We start from the raw sequence: 22,500 nt of genomic DNA, 5'->3' as shown, positions 1-22,500 counted from the left end.
TAACTGAAAAAAGAAAAATCACGTCACTATATCTAAGTTGGTCTTTCAGATTCAAATGCAATATCGTTTTCTTTCTTACCGAATCCATAATTGAACAGCTTTCTTTTACAAAGCTATTCGTCCGTTTTCTAAGAAGCAGCCTTAGAGCCGCTTTCACGGAAACTATCTTATTTTACTGCATGCAATAAATCAATGGCATTATGATACAAGCACTTAGGGGCATTCTTCAGAAACATGAATGGATCAGGCCAGAGAGAGAGAGAGAGAGAGAGAGAGAGAGAGAGAGAGAGAGAAATCTAATTACTGTCCATGAATACTGGTGACTGTGCATTTTAACTTTTCCTTTTTCATTATAATTTGTAATATGGTTAATATAATGTTACACGTAAGTTACTGTTTAACTTAGCATCGACATATTTACTTAAAATTCTCTCATTCAGGTGTCTACGTTACCAAAAGAAAAATCATCGGTGCATTTACAGTAAATTTTAATCATCCCACGCTGTATTCGTGCTCATTTATCTAACAAGGCGTGATCCGACCTCCAGCTTATTCGGGACGCGTGCAAGATTATCCCCTCACGCTTAAGTTCTAAACGTTATATTCCACTTTTAACGTAAATTTAAACAGGCTAAAATCTCCAGTCAAAAATTAAATTAATAAGCAATATTTTATTAGAAACAATTTTTCTGTACGGTTTAATATGCACAATTATTTTTTACATTTTCATTCTAATAAGTAAATCATAAATAACCTATTCTAAATTCTTGTATCTTTAACTCAACGTGAAACACCTTTTTCAGACCTTTTTAGGCTCTTCCATTGATCTTTCCTACCCCAAACAAGAACAACAACAAGAACAGCAAAGTAGTTTGTAAGCTTACTCCCCGAGTAAGCAAAAAATATGTTTGCACACCTGTTCCAAATTCATCCCCTCACGAATACGTAAACCATTTGCCGAAACCTGTTTCAGTTAGCCGGCGTTCGCCAATGTAGTGCGATCAGAACCAACTGCCAGGCTCGAACAGATTTAGTATGGATTAGTAATTGGGATTTTGGGCTGAACTCCGCTTAAATTAGTGGTTCCCAAAGTGTGGAGGTTAATTTGATTTTTAGGGGGGCAATTTGAGGATGTTTAAACCAAGTTAATGGCCTTTTAGGCGTCCTCCACAGGAATATAAAAGAATTCCATATCACAACAGGGGGCACTCATATTCTATGAGGAGATTAGGTGGTGCATGGCTAAAAAAGGTTTTGAACCAGGCTACCAATACATGAATAAACGCGCACCTGGAAAGTATTACTTAATTTATTCCAAATGTTTCGTTGGAAATGCAGCCAGAAGGTTACCTTTCTATAACTGATTGGTCTCCATTTACATAACCTTTTGATATTCGGCGTAAAAATGAAGCTCAAGGTTACCATTCAATATTTTCACTGCCTTAATTTATAACTTTCTATGTTAAGCCTAAGGTCACTGAAGGTGTAATTGGAACGTTATTATACATAATCAATGCATATTCTTTGCCATATACCTACATCTGCACTTGTGGGACAATGGAGCTTTCGTTTCTCAGTATGGTCTTACTAAAGCTCCATCTCGGAAACGATCGAACTCACTGCGAGAAGAAGAAGAAGAAATGTGTTTGTTAATAATAATAAATAATAATAATAATAATAATAGGGAAAAACTATCTATCGCGAGAGTATATATAATGTTCTAAAGGGTCCACAATAATACAGTGTTAAGAGTCCGTGTATAATTTTTAAGACTTTTGCAAAGTCTTTGTATTATTGTGGACCCTTTAGAATAATAATAATAATAATAATAATAATAATAAGAAGAAGAAGAAGAAGAAGAAGAAGAAGAAGAAGAAGAAGAAGAAGAAGAAGAAGAAGAAGAACCTGGGTAAACGACTACCTATTTGCAAGGACAATACGATAACCAAGGAACACGGGACGATCAAGCGTTATCCCAACAATCTCACTGACCTACTTTCCTGTCAAGGATTTCCGTCATGTTTTTCCCAAGGGGCCCTCTTCAATCCAGTTATCGCGTTGCTTTGTACGCAACCAACCTGCGAACAGTAAGAGACACTGGGTCTAAAAATATATTGGCTTTTGCATATGTGTATACATATATATCAGTGTAATACATACATGCCTATAATATATATATATATATATATATATATATATATATATATATATATATGTGTGTGTGTGTGTGTGTTTGTGTGTGCGCGTGCGTGTGTGTGAGGGTGTATAAATATTTTATATATATTATATATATATATATGATATATAGATATATATCTATATATTATATAATATATATATATACACATATATGATATATACCACATATATATATATATATATATATATATACACATATATATAAATAATATATATATATATTATATATATATATATATACGTATGTTGATAAAAATTATTATAATAATAAGTTACATATAACAGCAGTTTCAATGAAGCTTGTTATCATATCCAATAAAATAGGGTCACATAAAAATAAACATACATAAAGTTAGCTTATTCTTACAAAAAATGACACAAGAAACTGCATGCACCTATGCATGTAACCTAATTCAACCCAATACATAATACATATGTGCATATATATACATACATACATAATACATACATATATATATTAGATATAACTACATATATTGCATAAATATTTTACTTATCTGTCTATCTGTTTACATTATATATATATTATATATATATATATAATACTATATATAATATATATATACATAATATAATATAAACAGACAGACAGGTAGATGAATATTCCAAATGACGTAGACCCACAAGGCGACCATAAGAAAAGCGTTATGACAAGACTCAAAGGCATGACATGCAATTAGATACTCAACCCTGAAGTTCTGAAGGATATTCACTCTTTTCAGAATCATTATCACCGGGATTAGTGTACACGCACCTTCGGTACCGTAAGGGCCTATTTGTAGTTTAGTTTTTCTTTTTTTTGGGGGGAAAGGGGGGGGGAGGGGGAGGATCTAGCCTACGAATGAACCGTGAAAACCCAAACCTCAAGATATGTTTAAAAATTGTAATGAATTATCTTAAAGAAAAGAAAATAAAAACGATTTTCTGTCAGTACAAAAGAATTAACTGAAATTTTCCCCACTTTTCATTTTTAATTTTCATAAATCAACAGATCAATAATAATAAGAGCAATTGAGTAAAAAAAATAATAATGATTTTAGTAAAATCACACTTAATATTCCTTAGATAAACCAGTAACGTAACTGAAATAACCCATCTTCGCTAAATAAGATGCCGATCTCTCTTTCTCGCTCTGTCTCTCTTTCTCTTGTCTGTCTCTCTCCTTAACGACACCACTCCGTACTCCGCACGAACAATTAAAATAACATCGGACGTCCGGCGACTTCCGTGCCAACTGAGCAGGACTCCGCAGGGGCCGACAGTCTAAATTTAAAGCGAACCCTTGCTCTCTAACCTTGGTCCTGTAACGAAGAGCATAACCTACATACTGCGAATTTGGGACAGATTGCCCCTCGACTCCAATTACGAAGACCTTTCTCTGTGACCGAGTCTAAGGTTTAACGCTAATTTCATAAGCAACAACTGGCATACTTGAATTATTATGGGTTCTGAAAAATAAAAGTATTCTTGAATTAATGTGGATTCTGACAAATTAATTGGTATTCTTGTATTGTTATGGCTTCTTAAAAATAGCCTAGCATGTACTGACATTGCAATCTAATATATATGTTATAAATGATTGGAACAGAGATTTGAGTGTCAAATTGGCTACTACAGAGTTTAACTTTTCATCCGAAATCGGAACAAACTTCTCTGTAGTCATGACGGAGGTAAACGCTGAACGCATGACTTCTCTGGATCCAAGTTCGAAACCCAGAGGTTAAGGGAAAAATTTCTCTCTCGGATTGCTGAAGAATTTCCGTGGAAATATTACAAAATGTAGGAAATCAACAAGTTAAGCGTTCATTGTATGAGGATGGCATTTCCATATGGCTGGAAAATGCTACTATAATTTCACATAAATATCTTCATTGGCCAAAAGGAACCTTTAATTTTATTTATCCTTACACTTCCGGTCACCTTTTGATATCGTTCGGTGGAAATATCTATTAGAATATCGGCTAAAGGCATTAAATACGTTTAATCGATATGGGAGAAATTCTTCGGAATGTTCTCGATTAAATCAAATTTACAAAACTATTCAAACAATAGCGGTTTAATACAATTAAAAACAATCGAACATCACAACTGGGTGTATTTTGATTCGCAAGGTAAATGGCGGTTTATTAAGTTGTTGGGACAGTCGACAGTATTCATCTGTGTGAAATCGTAACTCGTAACTCCAGAAAAAAATTTCTTCATCTGAAGTGACCCCTGATACAGTTTTCAATTCTTGAAGTCTGGGTCATTGAAATAAAATACGAAAACTTAAATCTACAAATGCACATGGATTACTCCAAAAGCAAATGGAAACTACTGGTATACAGAGCACAAGGATAAAGCAAACAAACTCTGCTTCCAGGCCTACCTAAAGTTTAATAAACGCTTCCTTCAGTAACTTGAGAAGTCGTCTTGAGAACAAAAAGACAAACATACACACATATAAACGTCACTGCATCTCCCTTACTTCAGTGGCCGAGATAATTAATTTAATGACATTTCTCACAATCCTTTGAACCCTGGCAAAGTCTTTATTCTTATCAGAACCACAACTCGTGATATGTAACTGTTTACACAACGAGCAGTCCTCCTTTAAAACAGGTTTCCAAAGGTGGTTGTTACCCCTTTGAAGCCAAGTGATTTGTACTACTGACAGGCGGACTCCCTGACATAATAGTTCTCATTACACATAGCTGCTACTCGTATACGTCTCTTGCAAAAATTTGATCGATTTGGCGAAATTCTGACCAACCAAACTTCATACATGTTTTTCTAATGATAATTCAGTTACTCATATAAAACTCCATAACAAAATACGGCTTAACAATTACAATACAATTTAAAAAATTCTCTCGAGAATCACTTAACCCTACGTTTATATCTATATATATATATATATATATATATATATATATATATATATATATGATATATATATATATATAGATATATATAGTCTGAGCTATTTATGAAGGGAAGACATTTGTAAATTTCTCCTGAGGTTCTTCATATATCCTATGAAGATATCCTCTGCATTAATAGTGCATCGAAACACGGATAGATGTGTTTCAACAGTCATCATAATTTCCCTTATGGGAAAATAGTTGAAAAGTGAAGGAGAGTTCCCAGCTCTCCTTCATTATCCAAAGAATTTTCTATAAACGAAGAACATCAACCCATTGATTTTCGATACAGAGCCTGGCTGATACTCAAGGAAATTAATCCTATCTTACAAGCTACAGAGGGCGAAATAAATTCACTTTTAAAAAAGGTTCAAACGAGAAAGTTCTGATGGAAATTAACTACAGCAACAGGGAAAGCAAGCCTTATAGTACTGAAGATGATGTTTACCAAATTTACTAACACAAACAGCCTATGGCAAACTCCGTCAGCAATTGTCACTACGTACAAAATTAAATTCCTTTGGATATACACAAATATAAATATATACACACACACACACACACACACACACACACACACACACATATATATATATATAATATATATATATATATATATATATATATATATATATATATATATATATATATAGCTATACTATATATATGGTCGTCTTTCATGCATACTGGAAAATTTTTTTTAAAAATTACCATAAAAAGGGGTTAATGTATCAGAAAAAAATTTTATATATATATATATATATATTATATATATATTATATAATAATATATATATATATATACATTTATATTTGTGTATAGCAGGTGTCTTAATCCAAAGGAATTTAATTTTGTACGTAGTGACAATTGCTGACGGAGTTTGCCATAGGGTGTTTGTGTTAGTAAATTGGGTAAACGTCTCAATAAGCTCAATTTTTAAAATTGGCGGTATGCATGATAGACGACCACACACACACACTCACACATATATATATATATATATATATATATATATATATATATATATATATATATATATATGTATATATATATATATATATAGTATATATATATATATATATATATATATATATATATATATATATATATATATATATATATATATGGTCGTCTATCGTGCATACCGCCAATTTTAAAAATTGAGCTTATTGAGATTTTCCATTACACACGTTTTCTATGAATAGTTTCCAAAATTTCCGAAATGAAAAAAAGACAACCAAATAATTAAAATTAATTTTTTCCAAAGAATCACGCTGACCTTTATATTTAATTGTTGCAGAACTTTAAGAAAAAACCCAAATCAACAGCCTTTAAATAAACCAGATTACCTATGTAACTGTACGAAGACTTCTCAAGGGCCAGGCTTCTCATGAAAGTATTGTAGGATGCAGCAATGCTAACTTTAGCGTCATTAACTTAAGCGTGGCAGCGCATAACTGTTTTTCCTCCCGTTTAATCATAGTAAAAATTATGTTTTATTACAAGTATATGTAGATAATCAATTCCTGAAAAATATATTTCGAAATATTGTTACGAAGTTAACTGTAATTAAAGTAAGGACTTTTGCATTCTGATCTATATTTCCACTACCGTACAACAGCACAAGACAGTAAAGGCTAATAATTTCATAATTTCAATTCTAAGGCTGTGGAATGATACAGAGAATTGTTAAATATGGACTAACATATGAAAGTAACTCTGACTTAATTAGCACAGAACCGTTCTTAAAGCAAGTCAAAACAACAAAATTCCTCCCGAATCCATAGGCATAGGCCTAGTACTTGCTTGGCCAAGACTTTCTTCCTTGATTTTACCTAGCTTAAGCTACAGACTGCTTTTCCTTGCTATTACCAATCTATGTGGAATATCGACAGATGGAAGCAAATTAACCCACAAATACTCCCACATTAACAGGTTTAAAAGGAGAGACTAGTTGGCACGACCAGCAACCTCTAGGCCTACCTACTACAACCGTTTTTAAAAATGAGCAAAATCGTGTTTACTATAAAGTGTGTGCCATGAATACGACGAATGATGATCTGGTTTCAAAATTTAAATCGCCGCTGCACTTACGTATGTGCCTCGATAATATGATGAAAATGTAAGACGTTAATAGAGAAAGCGTGTATAATTCTAACATTGTATTTTACCTGGGTACACAAAATTTGTGGTGAATAAATCTCAGAATGCTTTGCTTACCTGGGGAATATTTTACAGTTTTCTCCTTACTAATTCCTGTGCCCCTTTCTACAAGTATAAGCTGCGCACGTACCATTATTTAAGATAGAGAACGGCAAAATAATCGCAACACACACCAAGGCAGCGCCTGTTTAGTTTCCGCGGTTCCCGTCTGGTGGCAGCACACTAAACTACGTAGTACCATTATTGAGATAGCATTAACATCTCCAGTTATTGTTGACCCTCTATGTGCAAAGAAGATACTCTTATTTCATTGCCTTAATTCATTACCCTATCACTGACAGGATAAAAGCAACAAATACAAAATAATTCCATTCTTTTGCATTACGAGCCTGGACCGTTTGAGTTCTGTTTTCTGAAATTGCGATCATAAAGAAACCACTTGCATCACTCAACTATTCCAGATATAAGTCAAGCAATTAAATAACAATCATAGCAACGGTCACTTTTATGGCGGCCAAACTGCTTGCAATTTTAACGATCATGCTTGTAATGATCACTATTAAGGAATTGAAGGCCATTTTTGCAAACTTAAAACGGATCAACCAACACTCTCTATTCTGAGGAGAAGAGGCCGGCTTCTCATTAAGCTATAAACGGATAAAAAAAAAATCAATACTTCGGAGAACTGGCTTCCACGAACGCGATTTTTCCGAGAACAAAGACCTAGGCTCAACCTTCAAAACACTTCAAGCATAAATGGATCAGATTGCATCATCAATTGTCTTGCTTCCATTTTCAAGGACTATAGACTCAAGCAACTCTGTGACATTCATATACCCAGAAACAGTGGTGACCTTTTGCTGGCATTTCGCCGACAATGACAAATTCTGTGGTCTTTCGCTGGCTATATTAAGTCTTTCTTCATAAAAGAAAGATGAACAGACTTGTAACGCTGACTTTTATGTATATGTGTGTTGTGTCGCCCCGCGAGCGCAGAGAGAGAGAGAGAGAGAGAGAGAGAGAGAGAGAGAGAGAGAGAGAGAGAGAGAGAGAGAGAGAGAGAGAGTCTGGAAATGAAAGTAATTTTATGGGTCAACAAGGTATCTAACTTAACATTAAGGCTCAACTGGGAACTTACTTAACACACACTATTACAGGAGTGCCACTGAAAATGCTTGCCCTAAAACTGTAAGCTGTACACATTGACATTATTGCACCAAACATATACATGATGACGACCTTATTTTGATTATGGCAGCTACTTCTTTCATTGAAGAAATACACTCAATTAAAAAAAGAAACTTGAAAGGACTAATACCTGCCTCATATATTATTAAATAGTGAAAATTTATAAAATATCAAACTGGTAAATGAAACGAACTACAGTATTTGTTTCCAGAACTGAACTCCATGAACTATCATGACAACTGAGATAACAACCCAAATAACAGCAGTATTATTCATTCCAACTATATCACTTGCATGTGAATATAAGAAAATTCAAAATGTGATCCCCCAGAATGTTAGTTAGCTTTTAACGGGTTAACCAAACACTTGCAACAGACATCTGTCTGGTAAATTCACATTAAAGATTATCACTACTACAATAGGTGACATTTAAAAATAACCACAGATTTGAGAACCTGTAGGCTATACCTAGAAATACATAATTCTTTCCTGTACTGCATTGCCTTGAAATGAATTGCAAGAAAACATTAAGCAAACTGCATAAGCACTGTTGTCTTTAAAAACTTGCAATATCAACATTATTCACAGGGAAATAAAAATAGATTGGTCAGTGGTGTGCTAATGACTGTATGATCCTTACCTTTTGCAAACCTAACACCACCTAATGTTCAAAACGTATCAATCCTGCCATGTATTTAATGAAGCTTAGTTCATGCTAAATGCCATAACTGCGAAAAACATAAACAGAGGCCAGCACTTTTAACCGAACAAAACTTGATGAACCTTCCTTAGTTATATGGTGGCATGGGAAAACAATAGGATATCATAACTTGTGCATCCTATCAATAACCTGGAAAATATACACTTGCAAAAACTTTGCTATACAATAACGATGGATTACAACTGAATAAAATTATAAAAAAACACAATAATTACACTATATGATTATAATTTTACATAAAAATCTATCAACCCATCTTTAGGCAATCCATTTAGGGATTGCAAGGGTTGTGTAATCCATCTTTATGCAGTCCATTTAAGGCTGCAAGGGGTTGTGCAGGGGTTGTGCAAGGCAGAAATGAGTGAAATTTTGAAAAATTCTGAATAGCATATCACCATACCAAGTGGCTGATTACCTGGCATAAGTCAACTCAAACAACTAATGCATTTTTCTGTCATGTATAAATTGACAGCTTAACCCTAAAAGGCAAATACAGGCCTAGGTAGTATGTTACCCTCAACTTTGTAAAAATTGGCTCGGTGATGTTCCCAGATGTTTTCTGATGTCTCCCAGTTTCCACCACTCAGCATATTCAGTCTAACTATGGCTACCTTAGGCGTGACAATTGCTGACACATTGCTACAAGGAAGATGGGATGGGTTCCCTTACCACTGAGAAGCCTGTGTGAAATGTTAGTTAAGCTACATTCCAGTATTTCACTTTCATGATTTATGGTTACAAGTCAGGGTTAGGTGGGGGTGCGGAAGGGTTCAGGCGAGATCCAACACCCTTGGTTAGGTTAGGTGAGTAAGGTAAGGCTAGGATGCAGTTCAAGGTCATGTTTCACAGGGCAATTTAGGAGAGATGAAATCCTATACTCCTGCCTGTCAGGTCTGACCCAGCAGGTTGGTAAGATTAGGTTTGACTGCCTTGCATTTTTTTGATTTGTGAATAGTGTCGACTACTATATAGGTATGTGATTTTGAATTTTAAATCATTCCTATTGGGTTTTGGTTCCAATGCCTCCTAAATAAATAGGTATCCCACTGAGCTCATCTAAGGTTGGATAAATGCAAAATCATAGTCTACACCCAAATTAATATTAATGCTAAGAAAGCTTAAAACACAAAATAACCAGTCCATTTGGCGAGAAATTAGGGTAGCCTACTGTAGGCCTAGGTATAACAAAACTTTCCATTTTCACCCTTGCCCAGTTAAATAGCTAAGCACCAATGGCATCCCTTGTCATCCTTATAATATGGAGTGCATGATAGATCAGCTAAGGATATCCAAAACGAATGAACACCATAGGTAGGCTATTCGTCAAAGTAACCTACAAAGTATCCTACAAAAGATGGTCAACCTACTACTATATATAGTGATATATAGTTAGGCTATTAGCCAAGTCTGTAATTTTACTCCACATTTTACCAGTTTTGGAATATTTACAAATTAAGCATATAAAAAATACCAAAGATAGATCTACAAATGTTTCACAATACTCACTTTAGTCGTCGACCCAGGCCACTTTACTGTTTTTTGTATGGTGTTTTTACGTTGCATGGAACCAGTGGTTATTCAGTAACGGGACCAACAGCTTACGTGACTTCCGAACCACGTCGAGAGTGAACTTCTATCACCAGAAATACACATCTCTCACTCCTCAATGGAATGCAGGCCACTTTACGATTGGCTCAGCTCAGCGGCGCCTAGCCTCCCCTAAGGTGACAGGATTAATGAGACTAGGACTAATCCTACAGGAATCACATCTTGCAAATGTCTTCAAAGTTGTATTGCCAATGTCTATTTACCGCGTGAATATAACAAAAACTTTCCTTATACACTGAATGGTTATTTACGCAATTTAAAAAAAAAAAAATTGATGGATCACACAGTCGGCAACTAAACGTTCTACGACTTCATAATAATCTGATTGGTTTAGCAGTGGTTGCGTTTCGCAAACACTATTTACAAAGAAGACTCATTGATATTAAGATTTATCATTCAGCGAATTTATATCATAGTTCATTTTATGATGATTAAAAAAATTTAAAATACAATCGTAAAATATTTTATTACCTCAAACTTATTACAAATAAATTTCATTCAAAGTAAATAAAACTACATATATAAAAACTATACTGTAGTCAAATTTCTTGCTGTCTTTGTCGTGGGTGGATGGCCGGCGAATGTATCCGTCGCGTCGATCAAAACAACCAATTTCAGTGTAATTAAACCATTTCGTTTGTGTCTATCGCCAAAGAAGCAATAAATCAGTGACCTGGGCATCTCACGAAAAGGATGGTGTCATAAAGGTAGGAACAGGGATGAAACTACGGTGAAACTTATTTTATTTCCGACATTTTGCTTAACAAATTATGCTTTCTTTGGGCCTCAATCGGCCGTCATTGTTGACGGGAATTTTGTAAGTGCTGAAAAGCTTTGAGTTTAATCGCATAAATAACTGTTGTAGCTGCATCATTAGTTCCCATAGCCCTATCATTACGGTCTATTACAAGGTTTGCATTGGGGTTGATTAGTGACTGCAGGCGGAATTCCAACAATAAAAAACTGAGCCATTCAATCTTATCCATTCCCTTTCCTCTGTTGTGCCTATATTGCCAAAGCTGTTTTTCGAGTGAGAAAATTAGTAGTAGTACTCTTGCAAGAATTTGTAAACGTACTTTATTATTTTTTATTACAAACTGATAGTGTTATTAACAATGGCATTGATTAATATGGTAATTCACATTCTTCATATTTGTTATTCGTTGTCAGAAGTTCCAAAAATGTATAACCATTTAATGAGAACTGGGTTAATTAAGCAATTAAGATTTTGATAATATAGACCATTATGATATTCCTAATGATTGTTACTTCAAGTACTTTATTAGAATAGAGTTCATAGTTATTTTGTCAAAATATACTGAAATATAATTTCACAACAAAAGTATTATTATTATTATTATTATTATTATTATTATTATTATTATTATTATTATTATTATTATTACGTCATATCTGGGAAACATAAATCAACAATGCCTGAGCACTAGGCTATGCAGTAAGTCTTGCCCTTGAAATCGAGTGAAGGTAACCCGGCAGAGAAAGCCACTGTTTGTTTGCTACCATAATCTTTATATCCATAACAACGTCACCACCAGACCCCGGCCTTGACTTTGTGGATCGTTTTCCTGCTCTTGATAAAACTAGTTGTTTCACCCTTTGATGGTATGGAATTTATTGTTTTCTGTATACATATTATTTCGTAATCATTTTGTATACATATTATTTCGTAACCATTTGATTTTTTATTGAGAGTTATTGAATTTTTGTTTACTGCGCTTTTCTTATTTTTCTTATTTTTTTCTTTTTATCTTGGGCGTTCTCTTCCGTGGAAGTTAACTTCACAAGTCATTAGTTTTGAAATGTATCCTTATGAATACTGTATAACAACAGCATTGATAATAATAATATTTTCTTGCATAATGAACAGCTTGAGTTCCAGCGACTTCATACAGCATATTACAACAGAAGTAAATAACCATATTATTATTATTATTATTATTATTATTATTATTATTATTATTATTATTATTATTATTATTATTATCGATCTGTACCATATGAAAAGCCAGTGTGAAGTTTCAATATGTTATTTGAGTTATTTTTATCCTGTCGTGGGTCTTGTAGTGATGCCCCTTTTCGCCATGAGAGAAGATGCCTCTGTCTAAGACATATATGGTGAGGTTGCTGGACTCACGCCCTTCTCCAGCCAGGTTGCGACCCATTCGAGTCCACTAAGTCACAGAAACCTGGGTCACTGCTAAGGTCGGCGGAGGCACTCTAGGCTTTACTGGAAAGAGACCAGAAAGAAAATCGACTTTCCTAGTAATTGAAACATGACACTCGTTTGTGAGTGGAGGGTCATAATCGCAGTACTTAGATATGCAGTCTCATATATATATATATATATATATATATATATATATATATATATATATACAAATATTGAGTAACACTTATCACTTAATATCCAGTTCACTATACCTCGGGAATAACTCATACCCAAGGAGAATAATAATTGATTAGTACTTCGTCTCCAGTGGGATTCGAACCCCCGCGCTGCCTGGTTCAGAAGCAACGATATAGCCACACTAACTTTTGACCAGTGAACCTTCAAGAGAGGTGTAGGTTGATGCAGACTCTGCTATACATAGGCCTTTCGAATTCAGGTTTTGCACTTGCAATCGATATCGCCCACGCCTCCACCTTGATAGCTGACAGCTGAGGGGCAAGTTTGTAGCATGTGGCAAGTTATGAATTTTAGTCCCTTACACCGTGACATTTTCTTTTTTTTTATTAAAGATTATGAAACCACAAATATCGTTTAGTGTCCAGTTCACTCTGCCTCGGGAATAACTTACGTCTAAAGGGAGTTGTAACTGATAAGTGCTGAGTCACCAGGTTCCACTCGGGTGCAAGTTATTCCCGAGGTATAGTGACGTGGATATTAAATGATAGTTTGGCTTAATACTTGTGAATATAAAGAATCCGTTTATATATGTATATATATATATATATATATATATAGTATATATATATCACCAAAAAGGGGTGACTGCTGGAGATGTAGCTTTTCCTTCTATTATTTAGGTTTTATAAGATGAGGTCTCTAACCCCATGCCTTAATTGCGCGATTTCTCGTCGGTCATTTGTCCAATGCTTAAAGTAAAAGAAAAATAGGGTAGATGAAGAAAGAGAGAAGTGAGGGTGAGGGAGGAAGTTGACCCGGCCAATATTTTCTTCTTTTTATCGTCCATCGATCACTGACATTCCACTCAGGTCCTCACTCACGGTGGAACAAGCGGAACCCAGTCCACCGAATCCATCTCGCCATGACGTAATGCGGAATAACAAGTCGGAAACTTCCTTTAAAGGCTATAGAGTAATGACGTCACGGAGGAGAAGCAGCAGTTCATCACCTGCCTTATTCTTCTTCTGCCACTTATTCAGAGGAGGCGATCAATTTTACTTCTTTTTTGGGTCCTCCCTCGCTTCTTTGTCGTCCTTTCTTCCTCCTTCTCTTCCTCCTCCTCCTCCTCCTACACATCTCGCCTTTCTTATTTTTCTTTGGCTATTATAAGTGGTAATGACCTTCAAGGTGAAAAATGTCGGAAGGCTGTACAGAGAAGCTTCATAACAGTTAATGAATTCCGCCGAGGATAAGCTATTTCTGAAGTGAGTCATTAACTACCTTCGTAAGTCTACTTTAGAAATGAATGCTAACGATATGTGTCGGCTACTTACATACATACGTGCATGCATACATACATACATACATACATACACGATTGGTAAAATTGTTCTGTTACAACAGAATTCCATCTAATAAAAGGAGCCCCCAAAAAACGGCAAAATACAGAAAGTACTATATTTCAGACACTGCTGTGTCTCTCTTCAAGTAGGTAATGAATGAGAAAAGTTACAGAAAAGGCGGTATTTATATCAAGAGATCCATCCACAGGTAAGCCGTTTTGACTAAGTCAATCCACCGATAATTCCTCTTTAATCTTCTTAAGTCTTGGTTTGGTTGAAGGAAGTTTTTATCTATGATATCGGAATTCCAGGCGTCCTTCGAGGTGTTCATTACCTGTCTTTATTTAATCAATGCTGACTATATCATCTGGCTTTTGTACCGACATTTGCTGCTATAAATTCTACTTCACAAATTCCAGTTTATTCTGTGGTTATGGTTATTTATCTGGTTAAAAATAGCTGTGCTCTGTTGTTCATACCTAACTTAGACTTTTCTTTTTCTGTAGGGGGTTCGTGCCGTCACTTCATTGTTGACATTACTTATATTCTTTGTAGCACAACTTTGGCCCCTAGCTGCAACCCCTTTAGTTCCTTTTACTGTGCCTCCTTTCATATTCTCATCTTCCGTCTTACTTTCCACCCTCTCCTAACAATTGAGTTAACATTACTTTCAGCGCTGATTGACCTTGAATGTCTCAGCTCTTGGGCTTTTGGCCTAAATTTCATGTTCCCGGTCCTATTAGACTTTTTCTTACACAGCCTAAAAATGGAAGCAAGGATAGGCCTCCCAAGCCTGTTATAATAGAACGACTTAGCGTCGATAGAAAAGAAAGGTTTGATTATTAGATGTCTTTGTCAAACAGTCCTATAGGGGATTAGTGCCGTCAGTGCACTTCACGCGGTGCACTGCATGCATTACCAAAGGTTCTTTGCAGTGTCCCTTCGGCCCCTAGTTGGAACCTCAATCATACTTTTTTTTTTACTATACCTCCGTTTATATTCTCTTTCTTCCATCGAACTTTCTAACCTCTCTAACAATTGTTTCATTGTGCAACTGCAAAGTTTTCCTTTTGTTACACCTTTGTAACCTTCTTTCTGTCAGATTCCCTTTCAGAGCTGAATAACCTTCATAGGTCCCAGCACTTGGTTTTTGGCCTAAATTCTATATTCCAATTCTTATTCGTCAAACAGATTCGACAGCTTTGCTGGAAGAGTAGACAGAGAAATAGACAGTAACAGTGTCTCGGTGGCACTGGACTTTTTAGTTCTTGAGCCCAGCACCCAAATTTTGGATATTGGTACCACCTGGGGTGAATAATTCTCACTGTTATTTTTGACTTGCTCCATATCTCTGCTTTACATTTTGCTATGATAGCCTTTTCAAACAGGTAGCTTTATGGTGGTTATCATGTCTTAAACAAACATACCGCTCGTAACTAATGCTAAAATACGTTATTTATCATATTTTGCCCTGTCAACATTACAAACTCATAAATGACTCAAAGCACTCAGTATTGTCATAATACATTATAAACAATATGCAACCATCTTTGTAAGGTTAACACATTACCACTTTGACTAAGCAAGGCATCCATATTTCATATTAAAAAGAATTTTTGAATATGCCATACTTCATATTCTCATGCGTCTTCTTAGCAAACCAGTACCACATAGCAGTCTATGCCTTGTTTTTGTAAAGATATTTAACAAGACCATTAATTAGTCAACATGTGATACTTAAAAAAAGCTATTTACTGATGGTGTTCACATGATCATACATTATTTAAGAAATTATTCATCGTCATCATCATCTAAGTCTATCATGTCTACTTCTAGCTCATCCTCACTGGCTTGGTTGGTGCAGGTTTGTAGTTTGCACATGTGAGTGCACTTCAGTGAATTGCTCAGGCAGGTACATTCTGGTAGCTTGCATGAACGCAGACACTTACAGGAGAGCATGTGCAATACAACATCAGGTGCCGGAGCCCCACGCATCCACTGTATATCCAGCGTCCCATCCTCATTTGTTGTCCAGCCAAAGCCATTAGGGGTTGGTACATCTCCTCCAGATTGCAGCTTGGTAGTTGGCACGGAGAGCATGCATGAATAGACAGTCCTTACAAGGCGGGAGTTGACTGGATTCTAGCTCTCCACGTCTGGCACAGAATAGTTGAAATCTCATCTTGTTCACTTCAGTGATATGGGTGGAACTCAGATAGATACGACAGGTGACCTCTTGAAGTTTCTGGAAGAGTTCTTCAGATACCTCCCATGAGCGACCTAGCTCAGTGAATGCTTCTTGTGCTGTCTTGTCAGACTTTATCTGTTTGAAGGCAAACATCTTTCCTCGACCTGCAAATGCACTAACAGTGTCACAGCCTGTAAAGGCATGCATACCTATCAAAGCCCCACAGACATTGGGTGCCAGTGAATGAGCCAACTTAGTTATATCAAGGAACCTTGTCCGGCTTTTTGTTCCACATTTCTGATACATGGGACATGGAATGTTATTGCTTACACTAAAGCACAAAATCAATACATCTGTGTCTTCAGCAGAAATGACAACAGCTTTGTATTCAGAGTTTGCTGCATGATGAGCATGGAGTAGCATACGAGTGTCAGCTTCTTCCTGTGATGATGTTAGGTCTGTGGACTCTTCACATTGGGCTGTAGTTAACTTGAAACAGTGTTGCTCACAGGTAACATACAGAACCTTATTCCCAAGTTTCTCTCTGTATCTTGGTCCCTTCCATTCATCAACCAGAAACTTGACTAGGTTAGTCTTGTTGGATGAACTGCCGAGCAATTTTCTCCATTGCTGGATGTTGTGTCCCGGTGCCATGTTTCTGAACTGGATTGCAGTATCTGCACCCCTGTTAACTCTTTCTGTGTCTTTAATGGATGGCTCTTTGTAAACATAAAAAATGACATCAATGCGCTGGCTTTGGGCACCTTCATGGAGAACCTGGCACAAGACCGATTCTGCCAGTTGGGAGAAGGTTTTGTCATTCCCATTTAACTTTTGGAGGAGACTCATGCCATCTATGATTGTTGCTGATGGCTTTGGGATAACCTCTGCAGGAGAGGCACTCTTCTCCACCTCTCTGGCTAGGGCTGCCTTGTTAGTCTTACGCAGAGATCCATGGTAAGGGCCCAAGTGGATGAGCCAGTACATCACTCATTTGTAGTTTTCTGCTCTCTGCAACAAGAATCATCTGTCCAAACAATTTCCTATCAGCAATTAGTACTACATCTTTGGTACGGCCTTGATTGTTTGACTTCTTCCTCATATCAGAAAATTTTTTCAGTTTGTTCTTGGTAATAGTGTCATGGAACAGTTTTATGGGTGCATTCCCTTCCATTCTTTCTTTCTTGAAAGCTTGATAGCAACTCTCTCCTATCTTCTGAGCTTCAAAAAGGTCTTTGACTATGTCTGGTGGTGCAGCAGTCGCATTTGAAAGACTGACAAGCTCTCCTGTGTTATGATTGAAAGGGTTCAGCCAGCTAACTTCCATCACCTGAACAAGGGACTGGACATCTGCCTTGTCTCTTCTGATTCTAGTCAGCAGTAGATTGGGATGGTTGAATTTTTGTTGGCTCACATGTATCATGTCCCGTAACTGTCTCAGATACCTGCTACGGTATTCGGATGTGAGATAGTATCTAGCTACTGCTCCCCCTTTTAAGCTGAACCCCTTTGTACCTCCAGGTGTCTGTGTATCTTTGTTGACTGTCTCCTCTATCGCTTGGTCAACAGGTATTCGACCAAAAGGATTTTGAGAACCAATTTGTACTGAAAACCCACCTTCCATAAAGTGTGCATGCACATCAGGATGATCAATCGACAGTCGAGACATCTGTGCATAGTAGTAAGTCAGATATCTGGCATAGTTAATCTTGTCGTAGGCAAAACACCAATGGAACCTCATCTTCCGGATGGCTGCAAGGTGAAGCATCCAGTCCCCCCTTCTCTGGAAGCCCTAATGAGGCCCAACATGATCTCTGTCATACTATGTAGGACATCCAAAATGCAGATAGGACTGCTTTCATCTCTGAGTGACTCAAGGAAGTCTTGGAACAACTTCAAGATGCGTGTGCATGATTCATTTTCAAGTACCTGTTGGAGGGATTGGTGACTGATGCTACCATGGAACTCATCTATGCACTTTAACGTTTCTTCTAGGTGGCATATGTCTTCTATGTGAGTTTCTTCTATCCATGGAAGGAAGCTTTTCCAGGCAAGCCTCATAAGTGCTTCATACACAAGCTTGTGCACTCTAACTGCTTGGTTGTACTTGTGGCCTTCCACACTCTTGACACTGATCCTTCAGCTGTTACCCCTGATTCAACACACAGGTCCCTGAGCCCTGCATCCTGAAATCGCTTCCCTATTATGGAGAGGAGGTTGCAAATAGTTTGGAATTCGCCCATCTTGGAATGATCGCATTTTGAATTTGTCTTGCTTCCACAGTATCTCAACAAACTTTTGCAAAAAGTGCCTGGTCAAACACACAGACAATCTTGTCCATGTGTAAATCCTGCATGATGTGGAGTGCTTGTTCTAGTACTTCATTTGCAGTGGATAGTTCTGTTGCAGGAGCATTGATAGTTGGCAGATAGGCGATCGTATCCTGGATTACTGAAATATGACTGCGGATCTTGATGTTGAACCCAGTCCAGCTGCTGACAGTCTGATTTTCAGGATCTGATATTCGAGCCAATAGCCAGACAAGATTCTTGATCCTTGCATCAAAGACTTCTCTGGTTGTTTTAGCATCTATTGCCTTGATTTGTGGCGGCCCAACACGTTTTCCCAGGAATTGGTAAAATTTTGGGGTAGCATTACGTGGAAACAGGAGTAATGCTTCTTTTCTTGGATTTTGTGATTTCATGCAGGGATGTCTTTGGCATGGGCCCTGCCACTTTAGGCTGGATAGCAATGCCATTGACTCTGTGAGAAGTTCCTGCTCCACTGAGTGTCTCCTCAAGTCGATCAATATTGTCAAAGGCTAGGGTAGTAAATACACCGGGAAGATATTTCTTGGCAAGGGGATGCCATCTTTAGAGAGTTCCATTTTTTGGACGCATAGTGCAGTGTCAATCTCCTCGGCTTGTGAATAGGAAACGCTGTGCCCAAGACGGTTAAGAGTTCTAATCAATTCTGTGTTCCCTGTTAGAGACTTGACAAAAACAAAGGGTAGAAGCACATGCTTGGGTGGTTTTGTCTTGCCCACAGGTGATAGAAAAGACCAAATCACTGCCATATGAGACAGCTAGACGCTGTACTCTTTCTGAGGGATTTGCACACTCAGGCTCTCCTGTCAGCAGGGTATACATAAACCTAGTAACACACTCAGGGATGACAGCCTGCTCTGTATCAGGTGGCCATGTTTGATGGCACAGCTAGGTTCTTTATTTGGTTCCTCAGTTCTATTGCTGCTTTGGTCAAAAACATCTTCTGATATGACAGTCTTGGCCTCTAGCAGCTCCTGTTTCATATCGTAGGCATGTCTAGCGAGATGGTCTAGCACCAGACTGTCTGGATAAAGTAGCAGTTTTCCTTTCTCATTGGAGACAAAGTGGACTGATCCGCCTAGCTCACTTTCTATTTTGCGACGAGCATGTTTCTTTGTTGAAGGTTTTATCTGAGTGATACCAAGAGAGTTCATGAATCTTTCAAGTCTGCTTGTAAGGTCTGTCATGGGCACTATATCAGGGTTGTAGAAAAGCTCATTTCTCATATAACAAGAAGAGATCTTCATATGCCCTTCTCTCGGCATCCTCATAGACTGCCTCCTGGTTGTGATCTGGCTTCTCACTTGGACTATTTGAGGTCACTGTTTTTCCTTTTGTGTAGAGTTTGTAGCAGGATATGTGGTAGTGCCCTTCAGCAGCAACGAGGTCTCTGCTCGTTAAGGCAAGGATTCTTTGGTTCCATGTTTTTTTGGTTGCTGCACTACGGATAGTCTCATCTGCTCTCAACTCAACACTGAACAAGATTCTCCCTAGTTTTTTGTCCTTTCAGGTACTTACTCGACTTGTTGCAAAAAATGCATATCTTATCATAAACTCTTGATGAACCTGGTGTATCTCTGCAGGATCTTCTGGAACAAAGCATTACACTTTCTGCACTGGTGCTTTTGGAAATGATAGAGTCAAGTGTCTTTTTCATGGTGAAAATGCTACGGCATTTACGATGATACTGTATTTGAGGTACTTGTCCCTCTTTGAGGCCATTGGCTATTTCCAAAACTGGACCATGTTGCCTTGTCTCTGCAGCCCGGAACAAAACCTTCCAAGACTCCAGGTCTTTCAGAGACACCAGGGCTCAGAGTCTCCAGCAGAACATTGAAGGATACAGTCTTTGCGCTGACGCTTCTTTGGCAAGGTTCTATCTTCATCACTACTTGTTGAATCCATCTTGTAGACTTTAGGACATCACATGAACTCTATGTACCTGCAAAAAAAACAATACTCAGATTAAAATCAAGATTCTGAAAACAGGGACGTTTCTGATATCAAATGAAAGAAGTTATCTTATGTAATGTATGCCACATTGCTGCCCCTTTAGCATTGCATGCAAATTTTGAAATGTTTAGATATGAAAAGGAAGATTATATTAATCTTATCTAAATATTAGTCTTAATAAAAACTTAATTACATATTAAAATGATACTTACCCAGTAGGACATATCAAGGAATCGATGAACACGAGCTGAAAAAATTCTAACATCTACTTGTGAAAGCTGAAATGTAACATACGCCTCGGGAGGCATAAAGATGAAAAAAAAAAAAACAATATTTGATAATACGTCCTGTTCATAAATGCATTTATTTTGTTTTAATGTTATTAACAACAGTAGAAAACACCTCCCTGTGCATCTATGAATGATAATGATAATGGATGGTATGGAGTATATATCATTTCTAGCAACATATGCAATAACGCAATTAGGTAAAAAATTGAATTATTAAAAAAAAGTACTAAGCTACCAATATGAAGAGGCTATCATGCCTTAAGATACTTATATCAACCCTATAAACATTTTGGTACCACTCAGAATTATTCACCTCAGGTGGTACCGATATCACATTTGGCTCATGGACTATTTCTAGTATAAGGGATCCACCATTAAGAAGTAAGAGTAAGGAAGGAAGGTTGAATCATTCTTAGAGCCATAAACAGGAGAGAGACTAGATTGAAGGAAATTCGTTGATAAATGGCAGGGAAAGTCTATGAAACTCATTAACAGTACACCAGGGAACTTGGCCCAAGAGATGGGAAAGGGAGCGGATGTTGCATCGTCTGCAACGTACGTAGAACAGTTCAATAAAAGCTGGAAGAAGAAAGTTTAGAGCGCGTAGGAGTAAATCATCAGCGGGGATCCTTGAGGAACCTAGCACTGTATCAGACTTCTATTAGATGCCTAAAAGAAAACTATCGTGATGATTCATCCGTAGGGGATTAGTGCCATTAGTGCACCTAACCCTGTGCATTGTAAGTATTACTTGAGGCAGTGGTTTCCAACCTTTTCTAATTCTCGCCCCCCCTTCATTGAATGGCACATTCTCTGCCCCTCCCCCCCCTTTCTTAAATATTGTACTTTACTGGCATAGTCGGCACATGTCAATAATTCACAATATTATATATACATATATATTAATCTCTTAATATAGAATTTGAAATATTTTATATATTTAGACAACTAAATTTCATATTTATATCTGCAATATTTTCTCAGTATTTTGAAATTCTGAATTCCATCATAATTAATAGTTTTCAGATATAATTATCCCCTTCATCGAGCATTGGTGCCCCCACTGGCAGCCCTTCGAGCCTCCCCCCAGGGGGGCGCGCCCCACAGGTTGGAAACCACTGACTTAAGGTTCTTTGCAAGGTCCCTTCGAAGCGCCCGTAGACTTTCCAATCACTCGTAATAGTTGTCTCTGAATAACCTCATAAGTCACAGCGTTAGGCCTCTGCCC

General features: G+C 37.0%; 1 protein-coding gene and 1 long non-coding RNA gene across 2 annotated transcripts in view; one reads left to right on the top strand and one right to left on the bottom strand.

Annotated features, from left to right (window-relative positions):
• LOC135217487 (uncharacterized) overlaps window positions 1–11,142 on the bottom strand; it is a 79,456-nt gene extending 68,314 nt beyond the window's left edge. The window contains exons 1-2 of the long non-coding RNA XR_010315153.1: window positions 10,702–11,142; window positions 1,993–2,078 (exon numbers count right to left, since the gene is read on the bottom strand). This is a non-coding gene — a long non-coding RNA (uncharacterized LOC135217487). The remainder of the gene's footprint in view (window positions 1–1,992; window positions 2,079–10,701) is intronic.
• Window positions 1–22,500, top strand: part of LOC135217486 (zinc finger protein 474-like) — a 161,008-nt gene that overhangs the window by 41,849 nt on the left and 96,659 nt on the right.

Source organism: Macrobrachium nipponense, chromosome 7, assembly GCF_015104395.2.
Source record: "Macrobrachium nipponense isolate FS-2020 chromosome 7, ASM1510439v2, whole genome shotgun sequence".
Classification (NCBI taxonomy): Eukaryota; Metazoa; Arthropoda; class Malacostraca; order Decapoda; family Palaemonidae; genus Macrobrachium; species Macrobrachium nipponense.
This window is presented reverse-complemented; position numbering and strand designations above follow the sequence as displayed.